Source organism: Dioscorea cayenensis, chromosome 11 (assembly GCF_009730915.1).
Source record: "Dioscorea cayenensis subsp. rotundata cultivar TDr96_F1 chromosome 11, TDr96_F1_v2_PseudoChromosome.rev07_lg8_w22 25.fasta, whole genome shotgun sequence".
Classification (NCBI taxonomy): domain Eukaryota; kingdom Viridiplantae; phylum Streptophyta; class Magnoliopsida; order Dioscoreales; family Dioscoreaceae; genus Dioscorea; species Dioscorea cayenensis.
In genome coordinates this window covers 10,531,213-10,548,179 of record NC_052481.1, presented here as the reverse complement: position 1 = coordinate 10,548,179, position 16,967 = coordinate 10,531,213, and the positions used below count along the sequence as shown (strand labels likewise).

Sequence of the window (16,967 nt, the reverse complement as noted above, 5' to 3'; positions counted from 1 at the left end):
ATGATGAATGGGATTTATATAAAAAGAGATAAAAGAAATAAGAACTAGAGGCATAATAAAATTGAGAGGTAAGGCAATCGCAATAAATGGGGTACTCGGATATAGTTCCGCCTAGGACCATTGTTTCAAGTGCATAACCAACTATTATGCTTCCTAATTAATGCATTCATTAGTCATGGAAATCCTTCAATACACGGTGGATAAATCGAACAATCTCAACACCTCGCACTATGTACAGTTGCAATATGCTCTAGGTTTTCCAAGTGATAAACCTTGTTCCTATGTGTAGACCTAACTTTTTGGTCCAAGCAGAAGGTCCCTAGTCACAATTAAGCCCTACAAGCTAAAATCACTTTAACGCTTCACTCCGTTGCCTTTGCAACTAAGCCCTCTTTTTTGACTTCTTGCTTGCTGTGCCCGGTGCGAATCTCATTTCTTCCTTTCTTTCTTTTTCGGGTCAAGGAGAATCGCTTGGTTGGGTTCTTTGGTAGCTTATTCTACTTCTTTCAGTGGGAGGACTTTCATCTGCAGCAGCAGGTGGGCTAAGGCTCAGTTCATCTATTGCTGTGAATTCAGTTTCAATATAGAAGATTCTATTCATGAGGAGTGAGGAGTAGCGATTCGCCTTCTTTTAATAGTAGTTCTCTCTCCCCTGAATCTGATCCTATCTCTTGCTTGGTCTGGTCCTTCCATGAAGAAAAGGCTCGCAATGAGCTTGATTCTTTTAGTGAAAACGTGAGCCGAGGCTCTGCTCTCTTCTGCTGGGTCTAGGTATGTGATGGTGATGTGATAAAAGTGCTCCAAAGGGCATTCTTATTTAGTATAGTCACATCTGCCCTTCCTCTATGTCTTTCTTAGCCAGTTTCCTCAAGGAATCCAAGGCTTGGCAGAGGAAACGCTGTGCTAGTGAATCGATAAGTCTTTTACAGTATTATTGAAGTGATGAACTTTCAGCAATAGCCGAGTTCATCGAAGGAGCAGAAAAGGGGAGAGGAGTAATAGAAGAGGACAAGGCCTATAGCCTATCTATATAAGAGAAAATGGCAAGACATTGGAAGATTTACATGAGAAGCCAAAGCAGAAAGCCCACATACATGTACCAGGGATGAAGTGTCTGGTTTGATAAAACCAGGCTTTGGCAAAGCTAGTGCCTTAAGCAAGTACAGAGCTAGATTCTATATATCTAATATAATATAAGAAAAAAAAATAGAACTAGCTAAGCTCTAAGATTAGCAGTCGATTCCATAAGCATAAGAGCCGATTTGGCATAAGAGAAAGAAGAAGACATGGGATTGGGAGTCTGTAACTATGTAATCGAGGGGCGAAGCGGTCTAGCTGCGTCGAATCGAGAGCCTGGTTCTCTCCCCTTGGCCATACGTCCTACATCTCTTCAATCGATTCTATTCGCCCCATTGCCAACTTTCTAAGCCGTTGGAAGTCAGTTTTCCTCCGTTTTGCTTGCTGCTTTTTAACTGCTCTCCTGTCTCAAGGAATCATTTCTCTTTCTTGGTTGCGCGAGTGACCGCTTTTGTGCTTGTGTAAGGATTTCCCTAGTCAAAGGCTAAGTCCCGTAATATCGTTTAGCCGGAGAAGGAGCCATTGTCTTCATTGACATTGAAATCTCCATGCTTTCATTTTTACTGTTTGTTGGAAATTCCTTCTCTTGGTCCAACAAGTCTATCACCGCGATCACCTCCCATACGAATAAGAAATCTTTTCTTTGTTTTTTCCTCCTTCTTCACAAGAGAGTCCGTCCTGTCATTAGCCCCATGAAGAGCTAAAATGGCTATGGATTTTTTTCCAGACTTTTATTAGCCGAACAAAAGAGGAAGACAGATTAGTCAGAGAAAGAGCTCCTCTGGTAAATTAGACCGTAGAGAACGAACGGCCTTCGGGTTCCGATCACGTAAATTTAACTAGGCGAATAGAATTCCAAAGAAAGAGCACAGCTATTTTTGCCAGACAAGACTAGTCTTTTGTTCCGGTCAGCCAGCTAAACAAACAGGAAAGAGAAAGAGCAGAACAGAAAGAGTTCCTTAGCGGTGAACTAAGTTAAATAAAGAGGTTTTCCTTCTGGACAGAACAGAGTATAGTAGCAAGACAAGAATACATCCATAGTCTAGTTTAGGAAGACTCAGGCGGCTATTAAGACAGCTTTTATTGGTACGCTCCCGAAGCCCCCTACCCTAAGACTCGATAGGCAAGTTCGGGTTCTGTTTCCAGAAAGCCATTTACAGATGCCGAACTTCTTACTCTGTTCACTTAATGAATGAACCGGGAGCGGTTAGGGCAGCTTTGGTAGGAGGTGTTGCAGCTCGGCTTGTAGCTGTTATTCCTACTGCGAATGCTAATGCAGCTGTTGTAGCGAGTAGCTCTTTCTTGGAGCTCGTTCTGCCTGCTATGGTCGCGATCCCCCAACGTCATGTCCTCCGTGGTGAACGTAAGTAATGGCTCCCGCCGTCTCAGCGTAAGCTACCTCACGAGACTTGGAAAGCTTGGCGAAGTCAGTCTGAGACTTTGCTAGATCAACTAACACGTCTATGAGAGCAGTGCGGAGTTCCTGTGATAGCATCAACGCCTCGTACGTAGACAGTCAAAAGAGCCGAGATCTTCCTCAAATGAGCTAGGACCTTGTCATCCACGCCGTTGCTATTCTTTTTAGGTTGTGTCTGGAGCCTCATAGCTGGGACATCCGGGGCTACCATAGGCTCCTTCCCTTTATCTTTACTCTTCGATGCTTCAGACAGAAATAGCTTCTCAGACCGGAAGCCTTACTTATATGTATTATGTATGAGGTTCCAGACAGAAATAGCTTCTCAGGCTTAGGAGACTCAGACATTAATGAATCCCTCTTTCTGCCTTAACATCTCACAGTCGTGGCAGCAGCAACCTTGACAGCTTCAGTACGCCTTCCCTACTCTCTCTTGTTCTTCGGGGGCCTAGTACTATCCAAGGACTTTAGGTAGTGGGTGGCGTGAAAAGATAGTTCTTAAAATGTTTGTGAAGCGCAAGACCGTGTATCTTCTTATCTCCACGTGGATTGTAGGTTAGCCATGCAGATCTTTACCTCTTCAGATTGGACTAGACACTGTAAACACTTGCATTTCGCCACCGGGTGAGAAAATCTGCAGCAGATTCACCGGGCTCCTGTTTAATCTTGGTAAGCTCAGTGATGCTCCGCATATGGAGCCAGAGTCGCAGTATAGCGTGGCGTGCCTATCCTAGAGGAAAGGGGATATCATCATGTTATGCAGGGTATAGTCTCTCGTACCTCGTAATAGAGCTGGTGCTACCTGTGTTGAGATTCCAAAGAATTTTAGAAAGCAACTACTATATATACAAAGGTATAATTATGTCCCCAAGATTAGCAATTGGTGGAGGGACGAATGGAGCCTGAAGCGCAGAGACCTCATTCTAACCTAGAAAGGGTGAGACGGAGATCGGTTGGTTTACTGCTATAAACAATCCGTCATCCAGAGCAGTGAAATCATCGATCCAACGGTGGCTGCTTTCAAACTTATTCCTTAGATGAAGGGCACTTTCTGACCTTCTTGCTTCGGCCATATGATAAGTCATATACCTTGGGTCACAGAGGTACTGAATGTTGAAAGAGGGATCTTCCTTCTGCCCCTTCTTCCATATCATGACCTAATTCATCTACATGATTCTGGTTCTGGATAAGCCCTGACAGTTCTTCATAACCTTCCTCTTCAACGGGATATTCATCTTGCTTGATTGGAGCCCTCTACGCCTTTGCCGGCTTGAGTCTTAGATCGCATCTCCATGGCATCTTGATCAAGAGACTTTTATGCAATGCAGCTTTTTTGAGGTCTATCCTTATTCTACCTCATCTCCCGAAGCCAGGAGTTGCCATCATAACTTCGTAGGTGGCTAAGGCAGTCTTCTTATATTATATATTATAGCGAGAGATCACTACTTTGCCATGAATTATGTAGACAAAAAGGTTGCAGTCCGTAAAGAAATCTCAGTCAAAGCAGGACTCATTGCTAAAAAAAGTGCTGTCTGTCTTGTCTGCGGTTCCAATGTCGGATCCTTTTTTATTATTAACTTTGGCCAATATCGGCCGCTACCTTGATACCAGAGTCCAGCAATTCTATAGCATGTATGCGTATTTCATCAAACTAAATAAACCATAAGGACAACCATTTGTATGGAAATCCGTTCGATAGGAGGTATAGGATGGAACCGAATCCGCTTCGCGAGGGTCTTGTTCGCACGACTAAAAGAAAGCTTTAGCTAATCGACGGCATGCTAAGGAGCTTCCTTAGTAAGAAAAGGGCGGGAAATTTCTCTTTTCTTTCCTTCTAAAATAATCTCTTCCTCCTCTCTGATTTCCCCGTTGTCGCCTATACTCCCTTTCTTCTTGACACCGTGCCTCTACTTCTATTTCTTCCTATCCCTAGTTGTTAGCTTGCTCTCCTAACCTAATAAATAAGGTTAATCCTTCTGTTCCGCTTGCTTCTGGCCCTTTAGAGGTAAGGGTGCGGGGGATAAGCGATCATGTATAGCCTTTCCCGAAGAGCCATACATCCCAAACTCTTTTTTCACTTCAGAAATTTTACATACTCGGACTTCCATTACGCCCCTGAGAACCCCAGGGTTCCAGATCACTACTTGGCCAAAGCTCGAAGCCAGAAAGGTGCCGAGCAGCTTTCGAGGGACAAGCGTTAGTCAAAATAGTTTGGGGAGGTCGAATCCGTAAAGAAAGTATGATTATTACTTACATTAAAGTCAAACCAGATTATTCTATTTACTTCTAAAGTCAAGCAATCAAACTTTTTTTCCATTTTTATTAAAAATTAGAATAGAAATGACCACTCGTTTGTACAGAACTTTGACTCCATGAGAGATCTATATCAGGTGGAGAAGGAGAAGTTTAGTCTCATACACAGAGAAAAAATGTGTTCCTCTAAACAAGCATCGTAGTAGGGAAGGTCGTAATAACGGAGGAATTCTGACAATAAGACATAGAGGAGGAGGTCACAAACGTATCAGTGGAATAGACAAGATTCCAAGTCGGGAGAAGTTTTAACAAAACATAATCTGATCTGGATGGAAGTGCAAACATTTTTCTTGTGCACTGCAGGGATGGTGAAAAGACATTGACTTTGCATCCCTTTTTCTTTATTGACTTTATTAATGTCCCAGGAGCTCCTATCCAAAAAAATGAATGGGAAATGACCTTGGTTTTAATTTTCATAAAAAGAATTAATTTGGAACCGATTGGGTTTACAGCAAAACTACCTAAGAATCAAAAACTTCTCCAACTAGGGGAAGACTATAATGTATGTAATGAATCCGAAGGGATAAACGACAGCGATGTTGTTCAGTAGTTCCAAGTCCATGGCAGACTCTATGTGGTGGGATACTAACTTTCCCCCAGTGCTCAGCTCCTTTTTTATTTTTTAATGTAATCTGTTTAAACTCTGATATATGTCTTTTCATTTCTACAAAAAAAAAGAAGAGAGGCAATGGGCTATCCGAGAAAGTGGTTAAGGTAACTACCGGAATCATTGATGAAGCAGGTCAGATGGGCTTAGTAGGGCTCGAACCTACAATATCACCGTTATGAGCGGTACGTTTCAACCAATTAAACTATAAGCCCCTACGGATCTCTACATGCAATTCCTTCGGGAAGAGCGGACAGAAAGAGGAGACCTTTGCTCTATCTGCTTCTTCCTCTTCCCGGGGGCCTCGGAGGGGTTCTTTGGCAAGCCCTACTAAAGAAGCTAAGTAACTTTCGTCACCCAAGTAGTGAGTTTGAGAGTGACCGGTAGGGCGACCACTTGTACTTCTAGGCGTTGGCGACCTATAGTCTTGTTACGCAAGACGGCTTCACTCGATTCAGTATTTCAATAGAACAAACAAGCCCACTAATAGCTTAGATAGTGGCCCTTCCACTTTGGTGTAGTTGACCCTATCAATTGACTCAAAGGGAACCCTTACATAGTGGGATGTAGGCTTCAGTTGTTTTGGTACTTTTTCACTATGTCTTATTATTTCTTTATTCTTTAGTAACCGGCGGGTCAGTAGGCCGAAGGCGAAGACTACACTAGAAAGTGAGTTCTCAGCGGGCGCTAGCGCTATGTTGTTCGCTTTTGTCAACTGAAGTCGCGCGTAGCACCAACTAACTGATAGCTGATAAAGCAAATAGAGCGCGGAGGCCATTTTTGTCTAAGTGAGCAGAGCTGTTTGTTTCTACTGTCGTGTCGTACTACTAAAAGAAAATCAAAAAAAAAACAAAGGCGAACGACATTCATTCTGTTGTACAACTACTTTTGTATAGTTACAAAAGTAACCGGTAGGTTAATTTTGAATTGACAATAGTGACAAAAGGGGGAAATAGCTCAGTTGGTTAGAGTGCTAGTCTGCCACCAGAAGTCGCGGGTTTGAACCCCATTTTCCCCGCCCGATCCTCAAACTTCCTCCTGCCTGACCCATTTAGTCTTCACTAGAAGCGGCTGATCCCGGTGTAGCATTCAATACAATTCTTCTTTCTTCGGTCTCCCCCCACCCCCTTCGTTTGTTTTGTTGTGGGTCGCATCTCACCGCAGGCACTTAATGAATAAACAGAGATCTTCCTTCCCCCCTTGAAAATTACCAAGGACTTCGTTGCCACTAGTGGCGAAGAAAAAGTCTACCATCCCACCTCCGGTCTCGAGAACGCAATTGCATATTCAACACCTCAACAGCTTCCTCTACCTCCCGTAAGGGGTTAAGCTCTATCTGTCCTCCAATAGGACGTTCCACGAGAAGCGCATCCTGGGGAGTCACGTCAACCATCCCACAGAATTCGACTTGACTTTTCTTGAACCTTCGGTCATGCAATGTGCTAACCATCTTGGTTTGAGTCGGGGGATTGAGAAGCGCATCCTCACCTAGGGTTAACCTTCCTGCCTCGTACTCTCTTTTCATCCAATTCTGAAAGACCCAACAATCTTCGAGAGGGTGGTGTACGTATCGGTGATACGGGCAGTAGTTAGGATCGTCCTTTCGATCCACCTCGTTGGGTCTTTCTTTTTTGTTCTGGGGGGTTCAATATCCTCTTATCAGCACTATTGTGAACAGCGACCTCACTTTGTCCGGCCTGAAGGAGTACTGCATCTCGGGACTACCACGAGGCTTGCGTTCTTCAGAAAGACCGGAAGCCTTACTTATATGTATTATGTATGAGGTTCCAGACAGAAATAGCTTCTCAGGCTTAGGAGAGTCAGACATTAATGAATCCCTCTTTCTGCCTTAACATCTCACAGTCGTGGCAGCAGCAACCTTGACAGCTTCGGTACGCCTTCCCTACTCTCTCTTGTTCTTCGGGGGCCTAGTACTATCCAAGGACTTGAGGTAGAGGGTGGCGCGAAAAGATAGTTCTTAAAATGTTTGCGAAGCGCAAGACCGTGTATCTGCTTATCTACCCGTGGATTGTAGGTTAGCCATGCAGATCTTTACCCCTTCAGATTGTACTGGACACTGTAAACACTTGTATTTTGCCACCGGGTGAGAAAATCTGCAGCAGATTCGCCGGGCTCCTATTTAATCTTGGTAAGCTCAGTGATGCTCCGCGTATGGAGCCAGCGTCGCAGTATAGCATGGCATGCCTATCCTGGAGGTAAGGGGACAGCATCATGATAAGCAGGGAGAATATGGGTATTAAGAAAAGGGATTTCCCAAAGATCTAAAACCCCAATACCTTTTGGGGGCCAAATACCTCCGATCTCTACCATAGGTGCCAAAGAAGAATGAGAAGAAGCCCAAAAAAAGCAAAAAGGAACATAACCTCCGAGACTATGAACATAATAGAACCATATCGAGGTCCTAATTGTACAGCTATTGTATGATGTCCTTCCAACGTGGATTCACGTAGAACATCGCGCCACCATACGAACATGGTATATAGGATAAATATTAGGCCCAAACTGAGAAGTGTTGCACCCCCTTGAATTGAGTGCATGTACATTACACCTCCTACGGTGGTTGCAAAAGCTCCGAGTGAACCCGAAATAGGCCATGGACTTGGATCTACCAAATGATAAGAATGCCTCTGAGATTCAATCATAAACCACTTTGCCCCGGTTGTATATAAACCCCCCTTCACCCCACCCCCTAAAGTGGTAAAGAAGGGGGCTCTTTTTGGAAAACCGCGCTTTGCTTTGACAGGAAGGAAGATTCAAATGATGGGGATGATGATCTATCAAAGAAGGTGGTCCTCAAGTTTGGGAGTCTTCCTCCAAAGGTGGCGGTAAACTACATCTTACCCCGGGTCTTTGGTCCAAAGGAGAATCAACCCGAGGAACTGGATGAGGATGTGGAATAAAATGACTCTCCTACAGTTGCGCAGATTGCAGAGGTTGATTCTGATCTGGAGCCAACAGACAGATCAGAGGTGAGCAGGGACCCTGGTTTTTTTTTATTACTGACACAACCTTGATTACGATCCAAGGCTCTCGTGCTAAAGGGCAATCAGTAATGGGAGAAAGCTGAGAAAGTTATAAAGGTCAGACTCCGTCTCTTCAAGAGACCAGAGCCAGTAGAGTAATTTTTGAGAAGCCACCAGACAAAATTACCAAGCATTTGAGGCCTCTATACATCAGAGCTCACATCGATGGAAAGCCGGTGTCTAGAGCCTTGGTGGACAAAGGAGCCGCAGTGAATATACTGCAACTCAGAATGGTAAGGAGGCTGTCCAAGTCTGAGCAAGATTTTATCCCTTCCGAAGTCTCAGTTACCAGCTTTGATGGTGGCGTGGCTCAAACAAGAGGGATCATTCCGGTGGATCTGACAGTGGGTAACACCACTAAAGTCAGCGCCTTCTTTGTGGTAGATGGAACAGTGGCATATAATGCCTTACTGGGTAGAGATTGGATCCATTCAAATTCTTGCATCCCCTCTTCACATCACCAGTTCCAAGTATTCTGGAATGACAAGAATGAGATCGAAATTGTTTTGGCAGATAATAGGCCCTTCACAGTAAATGCTAACTTGGCAGAAGCGCAGCTCTATCACAGGAATGTAGAACCTTTGAGACTCCTACAGGCAGATGGTGAAGGGAGACCGACGAGAGCCAGTCCAATCATTGATGAGGTTGATACACCCACTTTAGAAACTATGTTAGAGATGTATAGGCCGTGAGTAATTTGACTGTCTGGCCCGGAACCAGATCCAGATGGTAACGATGACTAAGCCTCTCACAAAGGCTCAAATGGCGGAAGTCACTGCCCTATTAAAAAGAATCGCAATATATACTGCAGAAAGGTAAGCATGGCTCCACCGCCTGGCTGCCACAGATGACTGTGTCTTTGAAGATGAGAGCCATAGGCACCCTTTGACACATGAATCAATCCTAACCTCCGAAGAGGGATGCTTGCCCCGATAACGATGGATCCCTAAGGAAGAAAGTGAACCAGTCTCTCACATTTCATGACCTGAGGAAGAGCTTCAGTCAACACTTCTCTGTGACAGGAGCATAAAAGAAGATGACTAAAGACAATAACATAAAATAAATAATAAAGAGTGAGGTGCGCGCATAGTGGCAAATAGGCGGTCATTCTATCAAGATCTCAAGCCTCATCAAGATTCTCATTCCATTACTAAAATATCAATCAATCAAAGTAAAGAGGAAAAAGACAAAGTCCAATCCTAGATCTACAGTTAGAGAAGATAAAAAGGTGGGCTTTAGCTTTGACAAAAGCTCAACCCTAAGAACCCGCTAGGCTCTATCTGAGTTCTTTCTTTGCTTCTTTTTTTGGGTCTTAGATTTCGGGGGGTTGGGTCAATAATGCGGAACATCCCGGGAAGTGGCTGGTGCATCCTCCTCCAATCATTCCCAGTAAAAGAAAGAAAGGACCGTCATGCCCGCCCTGCGCTTCTTCAAGCCTTACTGAGCCACAGTAGCGAGGGAAGCGGCTTAATGTCCAGCGAAAGGTCATCCCTTAGCCTGTTCACTCTACTATGACCACAAAAAACTCTTAGAACATGGAGGTAGAGTAAATCAAATTGAAGGGGAAAGGGACGCTCCGCTACCTCTCGACTCACCCTCTCAATCCTCTCCAATCTAATTTTCCCTAACCCTTATGGCGTGTTACCTATCCAGAATGGTTTCCAATATAGACTCTTAACCATAGTGTCATTCTAAGGGAGAAATCATTCAACATGCATTCAAGATTGGAACTCAAATAAAACATCAATTAATGAAAGCATAATAGAAGGTTTAATGAAACAAAGACATCTTATGGTTCACAAATCCAAGTACCCACTAGGAGGTATAGCTCTCCATGGAGCTAGTTACAATCAACAACGAAATCGAATGTAAAAACAAGTAATCCATAGAAAACCCCCTCGGTAGTAATGTCAATGGTCTTGTGGAGTGGCCTCATCTCCTCCAAAGGTTCCTTTGTCCGGCCTAGGGCACACCTCGCCGGATCGGTGCCGATGAAAGCTCCCCCAATAACCTTCTACCAAGTGGAGCATGGTGTCAAAGCTGGAGAACCACTCCAAAAGCCTTGCCAAAACCTCTCAAAACCCTAGCCGCCACCCTCTTGAAAGTTGGGGAAGAGATGTAGAAAAAAAAGCTAAAATCGAGCTGAAAACGGTTTTTAATAGGCTGGAATTGGGCATCCACACGGGCCTGTGGATGTTCCACACACCCCTATAGAATTTCCGAACGGGCGTGTGGAATTTCCACATGCCCATGTGGATTCTCTGGAATTCAGATTTTTGGCAGGCTATGAACAGTAACTGTTATAATAAATTGCGACAGTGGATTACTACAATACCTGCTACAGTGCCCCCTCCCAAAAAACACTTCTGAATCCACTTTTCATCCAGCCAATATAAACGGGCACACGTTTATGCTGTAGATCGCGTCACTTTTTTAATAAACGGGTTCATTGGTGAAGATCTTTCTATCATTGCACAAGTTGGGATACGCAAATGTGACTGCCTTTGTGCCCCTCCAACTCATTGTAATGGCTTGAATACATGGAGGTTGGCACACATTCACGTATCTTAGAGACCCACTTTTGTCTTTACGTTTGTTGCTTCCAAGATTCCACAAAATAGTGCGTTCACGATCTACTTTTGGCTTCTTTTCATAATACTTATCTTCACAACCCTACATGCGCAGAAGAACACAAATACAGATGTAAAAGTCATGCTCATCGTAAGGAAAGAATACTTCACATTCTTAACACAAAAGCACTTATCAGGCGACCATCCCCACGATAATTGGCACACCGACAACGCCAACACATGACGTCAATGCTTGAGGCGTCCCACTCATGATTCTTTTGTTTTCTTCACTCTTGTTTTCATTTTTAATTTTCTTTATTTTATCTTTTAGGCTTTAGTCATCTTTGTGCTTTGTTTTGTTTGTGAGAATTTGTGGTTCATTTGTTTTACTCATAGGATCTCGTACATCTTTTCTATTTTGTTGAGCTTCACTGAACTCCTTGTTTATGTGTAGATGGGCTTGAGAGTGATGTGATGATGTTTTTGTCATGGACACGCCCGCGTGACCTTGTTCCATAGTCGTATAACCTTCACAGCCTATACAAGACGCCCATGAGTTAGACTTCACCAAAGGATGAATGAAGAGTTCAGGGGAGTATTATTTTAATTGCATTCCCACACACATTATGCTTCCATTGATATTATTTTTATTGTGCTTACGTGCGTACATTGAGGACAATGTACATCTTAAGTGTGGGGGAGGGTTCACCTTATACATAACTATTACTTGTGTTTTCATGAAGGTTCACCTTAGGGTTAAGAGTTTAATTCTTAGTTTTTGGAGGTTATAAACATTATATTTGATCATGGTCTAGTTTTCATCCAATTTTCTTGAATATTTTTGTCCGATTGCTCTTGGTGCACTTTTCTCACCCTTTAGAGCTATGAAGACTCTAGTTCATTATTTTTGGGACTTTAGTGTGCTAGTCTTATTAAAAGAAATCAGAAAAATCAGAAAAATTAAAAAAATAAAAAAAAATTAGAAAAATTGAAAAAATTAGGAAATTATTTGTTCTTTTTGTACATAGGGGTGGAAAGAGCTACCACCCATGATGTATGAAGCTACTCTCATAAGTCGGATACTTGTTATGCCCTAATGAGAGAAAGAGCTATCTCATGGGATGTGTGAAAGCTACCACCCTTGGTAGAAAGAGCTACCACATTGAAAGTGTGAAAGCCACTCGGGAGGCATCTTGGGAAAGGGCTACCTTAGAGGTTGTGTGAAGCTACTACCTATTCTTTTTGTTTTTTAATAAGTCTCGTGTTAATAAGAACTTAGTAGTGGACATAGAGTTGACATGAGTTGAGTTTTTCACATACACACACTCATTCGAATTTTATCACTTTCATTTTTTATTGGATTGTTTGCTAGAGCATTGATTGTTTCATCTAGTGTTTTATTTTCTCCATAACTTTAGAATTTTATTCTTTTTAACCTCTTGGTGAACCTAAGGCCAAGCACTTCTCTTTTCTTTCCATGAGTTTAATGTTTAATTTTGCTTGAGGACAAGCAAAGGCCTAAATGTGGGGGAGTTTGATAAGTGCTTCAGTGAACATGTTGTTATACGTGTTTTACATGCATTGAGCATCATTTTATATGTGGTTTTTGGCTCATATTGTGTATTGGGTGTTCTTTTATGCATATAGGTTTTGAATGCATTGGAATTTCAAAAGGAAGCAAAGATAGGCTATTAAGGCACTATGTTGAGAGTTCTTGCGCAAGTCAAGGATGGAAGAACAAGTGGAGTTTGTTAATGAGGAGAATGTGTGCCAACATCCATAGATATGCAAGTCAATTCACCATTTGGAAGGGCACAAAGGCAGTCACATTTTCACATTCCTACTCTTTGTGAGGATTTCAAGATCTTTCAAGACGCGTCAATGAAGAAAAGTCTTATAACCTACCACATAATCGTGTGCCCGATTATTTGGTCTCAAAAGAAGAATGTTTGGATCGCATTTATGGAAATCACCATGGTAAAGTAATGTAGTAAAAGTACTGTAATAATTTTCACTGTAACAGTACTATAGCAAAATTACTGTTCATGCGCCTGCATGGAAATTACTGCAGTCCACCCGGGCGCGTGGAAAATCCACATAGGCACATGGAGGCATGTGACAATCGCGGTCTAAGGCTTATAAATAGTCGTTTGCCCTATTCTTTCTTATCTTTTGTGCGGCTCTTGAGGGGTAAGATGGCTAGGGTTTGGAGAAGAGGTCTTTACCGATTTGGACGGTGTTCTTCACCAACTTTGATAGTTTCCTTCGATATCATAGCACTTCAGAAGCCACTGGCAACCTAGCTTTAGAGAGTAATTCTTTAAGACATTGAACTACCCACCAAGGCCCATCATCATGAATTCTTTGTTGCTTTTCATTGTATTAATCATTGTCTTGTAACTTGCCCCATAAAGGGCTAAACCCTAGCAGGTACATGGGCATGTGAACCCTAGGATCTATTCTTTTGTATTGATTTGCTTTATGTTTCTAGTTAATCCGAGTTGATTTGAGTTTTAGCCTTGTGATTTCATTGCTTGCAAGTGTTATTAATCTCTGTGATATATTTACATTGCTTGATTTGTTATATTGATGTGAGTGGTCTCCATTAGAGTTAGCACTTCAAGATTAAAGAGGGTTGAGAGGGTGAGTCATGTGATATTGGAGCGTCCCCTTTCCCTTCCGATTGAGTGTTTCCTATCTCCATATTCCCTAGACTCTAGGCAACCATATTTGGTGTGAGGTGTGAGATTGAGAGATTTCTCCGCCGGGACCTTGTAGGCGTTAGTGATCCTTCGCCAGGAATTAGGGTTGGATCTATCTTTCGGAATCGGGTTCACTCTTAGGTATCCCTAGAGCTTATTCAGCGGGGACCTTGTAAGGGACTAGTAGCAGTTGCTTGGAGATGATGACTGGTTGTTCTTGGATTACCTCAACTCATTAGACTCGGTTTAGAAGCCTTTAGTGAATCTTAAGCTTCTTGTCAGATCCTAGGGGGAGCGTTGCCCAGGTACCTCATCTTTATTGATTGAGTCTTTGGGTACTTCATCTAGAACTTCGACCAACTTATTCCAAGTCATGATGAAGTCTTTGGGCAAGGAATGAAGCCACTGCTTGGCTCTTCCATTAAGAGAGAATTGGAAAGCCCTCAATCTAATAGCATCATTCAATACACCATTAATCTTTAGCATATCACAAATTTCCAAGAAGTTTTCTATGTGGTTGTTTGGGTCCTCATCGGCCAAACTGTTAAATTATGCTGAATACTGAATCATTTGGATGAATACCGGTTTTAGCTCAAAGTTCAGATCTGCGATCAGGGGTCACACAATACTTGATTGTGTAACAAAAACTGAGGGTCTAGGATAATCAGAAAGTGTCCTCTGTTGCTCATTGTGTTTTTGCCATATTATCTGACCCTTCAACTTCTATTTCAGCTTGATTAGAAGGTTCTTGCGTAGGTTTTTCCCCCCTTCTTCTGAGTGTACGTTCAAGTTTAGGATCTCCTTCAATGAATGTCGAAGGATATCCTCGGGTCACAACCTGGAGTTGCACCAAAAGAAAGAAAATAAATCAAAATGATGATAGAAAAAGAAGATGTGAAATAGAATGAATGAATGAATAGCTAAGAAAAAAAGTGCAAAGAATCTCTAAACGCCTACTCCCTGGCAACGACACCAAAAACTTGACAACGGCCCTTCCGTATGTCCCACAAGTGCACGGGTTTTTCGAGTAATAAAATCCCAGGTGAGTGGGTATCATATCTATAGGGAGTAGGGAAAAAATACTTAAATTGTTTCTCAACCAAGTGAAAGATGAATAATGGTTTTGTTAACAAGATATAATGTAAACAAGAATAAAAGAGACAAGAAACAGAAGAACAAGTAAAGGGGAGGTAAGACAATCGATATAAATGGGGTACTCGGATATTGTTACGGCTAAGATGATCGGTTGAAGTGCAAAACCCTCTATTATGCTACCTTACTAATACATTAATGAGTTGTGGAGATCCTTCAATACATTTTTCGAAGGAGAAATTGAACAATAACAACACCTCACACTCGTACAGAATCACAATGAGTTCTAGGGATTCCAAATGATAAATCCTTTTCGTAGATGTTACCTAACCCTTTGGTCCAGGTGGAAGGTCCATAGTCACAATTAAGCCCTATGTGTTAAAATCACTTCAACGCTTCACTCTATTGCCTCTGCAACTAAGCCCCAGTGAAAGGTCATCCGTTAGGCTATTCACTCTACTATAACCGCAAAGAACTCGAGGAAATGGAGGTAGGATAAATCACAACAGAGAGGAAATGGGACTGTACGCTTCCTCTCGACTCACACTCTCAACCCTCTCCAATCTAACTTTGTATAACTCTCATGGTGTATCACTCAGTCACAAAGGTTACCAATAAGAACTATCAACCCTACTGTCACTCTAAGGGAGTATTCATTCATTCAAACATTCAAGATTGGAACTCAATTAAAGCATCAATTAATGAAAGCATAATAAAAGGTTTAATAAAACAAATACATCCTAGGGTTATCAAATCTAAGTACCCACTAGGGGGTTTAGCTCTCCATGGAGCTAGTTACAAGCAACAATGAAATCGAATATAAAAGCAAGCAATCCATGGAAAACCCCCTCGATAGTCATGATGATGGTCTTGTGGAGAAGCCTCGACTCTTCCAAAGGTCCTTTTGTCTGGCCTAGGATATACCTTGCCCGATCGGTGCCGATTAAAGCTCTCCCACTAACCTTCTTCAAATGGAGCGCTATCTTGAAGCCGTTGAACCTCTACAAATCCGTTTCCCATACCTCTCCAAACCCTAGCCATCGTGCTCTCTAAAGTTGGGGAAAAGATGGATAAAAGATCTCTCAAATCATGGCTGAAATCGGCCTTAAATAGGGCTGGAATCAGGCATCCACATGCCCCTGTGGATTCTCCACATAGGCCTATAGAAATTCCATACGGGCGTGGATAATGTCCACACGCCTGGTGTGGATTCTTTGAACTTCACTTTTTCAGCTAGCTGTGAACAGAACCTGCTACAGCTGTGACCGAAACACTCCTGAATCCATGTTTTCATTGATGTAACTTAATCGGGCAACTCCACGGGCGTGGACGATACACGCACCCATGCGGAATTTCCACACGGGCGTGGATAATTTTCACATGCCCGCATGGATTCTCTGTTTCTCTGGTTTCTCTGGCGGCTGTAAACAATGCTGCTACAGTACTTGCTACAACACTCTGCTGCAGTCTTCGACCTGAAAAACCTCCCAATTCCATACTTTCATCGGATTAACGCAAATGGTCACACGCTCACGTCGTGAATCACTTGCTTCTTCAATGATATATATGTTGGTGGAGCTCCTGTTCTTGTATGCATAAGACGGAATGCTCGAGTGTGACTGCCTTTATGCCCCTCCAAATGGATGTGCTTACTCGAATGCGAGGAGGTTGGCACACACTCTAGCATCTCACACCTATCCTATGTCTTCGCGCTTGAACTTTAGAAAGATCTCCTCCAAAATAAGTGCATTATAATCCACATTGGCCTATTTCCTTCATACTCGGCCTCACAGCCCTACCTGCGTAAAAGTAACATAAAAACACACATATTAATGTAAAAACCTGAGAAAAGTAATGCTCAACATAAGGAATGAACGCTTTGCATTCATATCGCACAAGCACTTATCACAAGCACTTATCAGATATATAGCAGGGCGATGAGTTAGCAGATGAGGATGAGGATCTAGTTTCAGTGCGTGGTTGGAGACTGATAACTGTCTAAATGTAGATGTTTTTTATGCATATATCGTATTGACTTTGCATGTATTTTGTGAGGTTTGATGCCCGTTTTGCGCTTAATCGTCTATTATTTGCTTTGTACGGCATAAGGAAGCCATAGAGAACAAGAAGATATCATTTGAGCGAAAG

At 42.6% G+C, this 16,967-nt stretch overlaps 1 non-coding gene across 1 annotated transcript; it reads right to left on the bottom strand.

The window, feature by feature from the left end:
- Nucleotides 1–5,552: 5,552 nt before the first annotated feature.
- Nucleotides 5,553–5,626, bottom strand: TRNAM-CAU. The gene has a single exon. It is a non-coding gene; the product is annotated as a tRNA-Met (tRNA).
- Nucleotides 5,627–16,967: the final 11,341 nt, after the last annotated feature.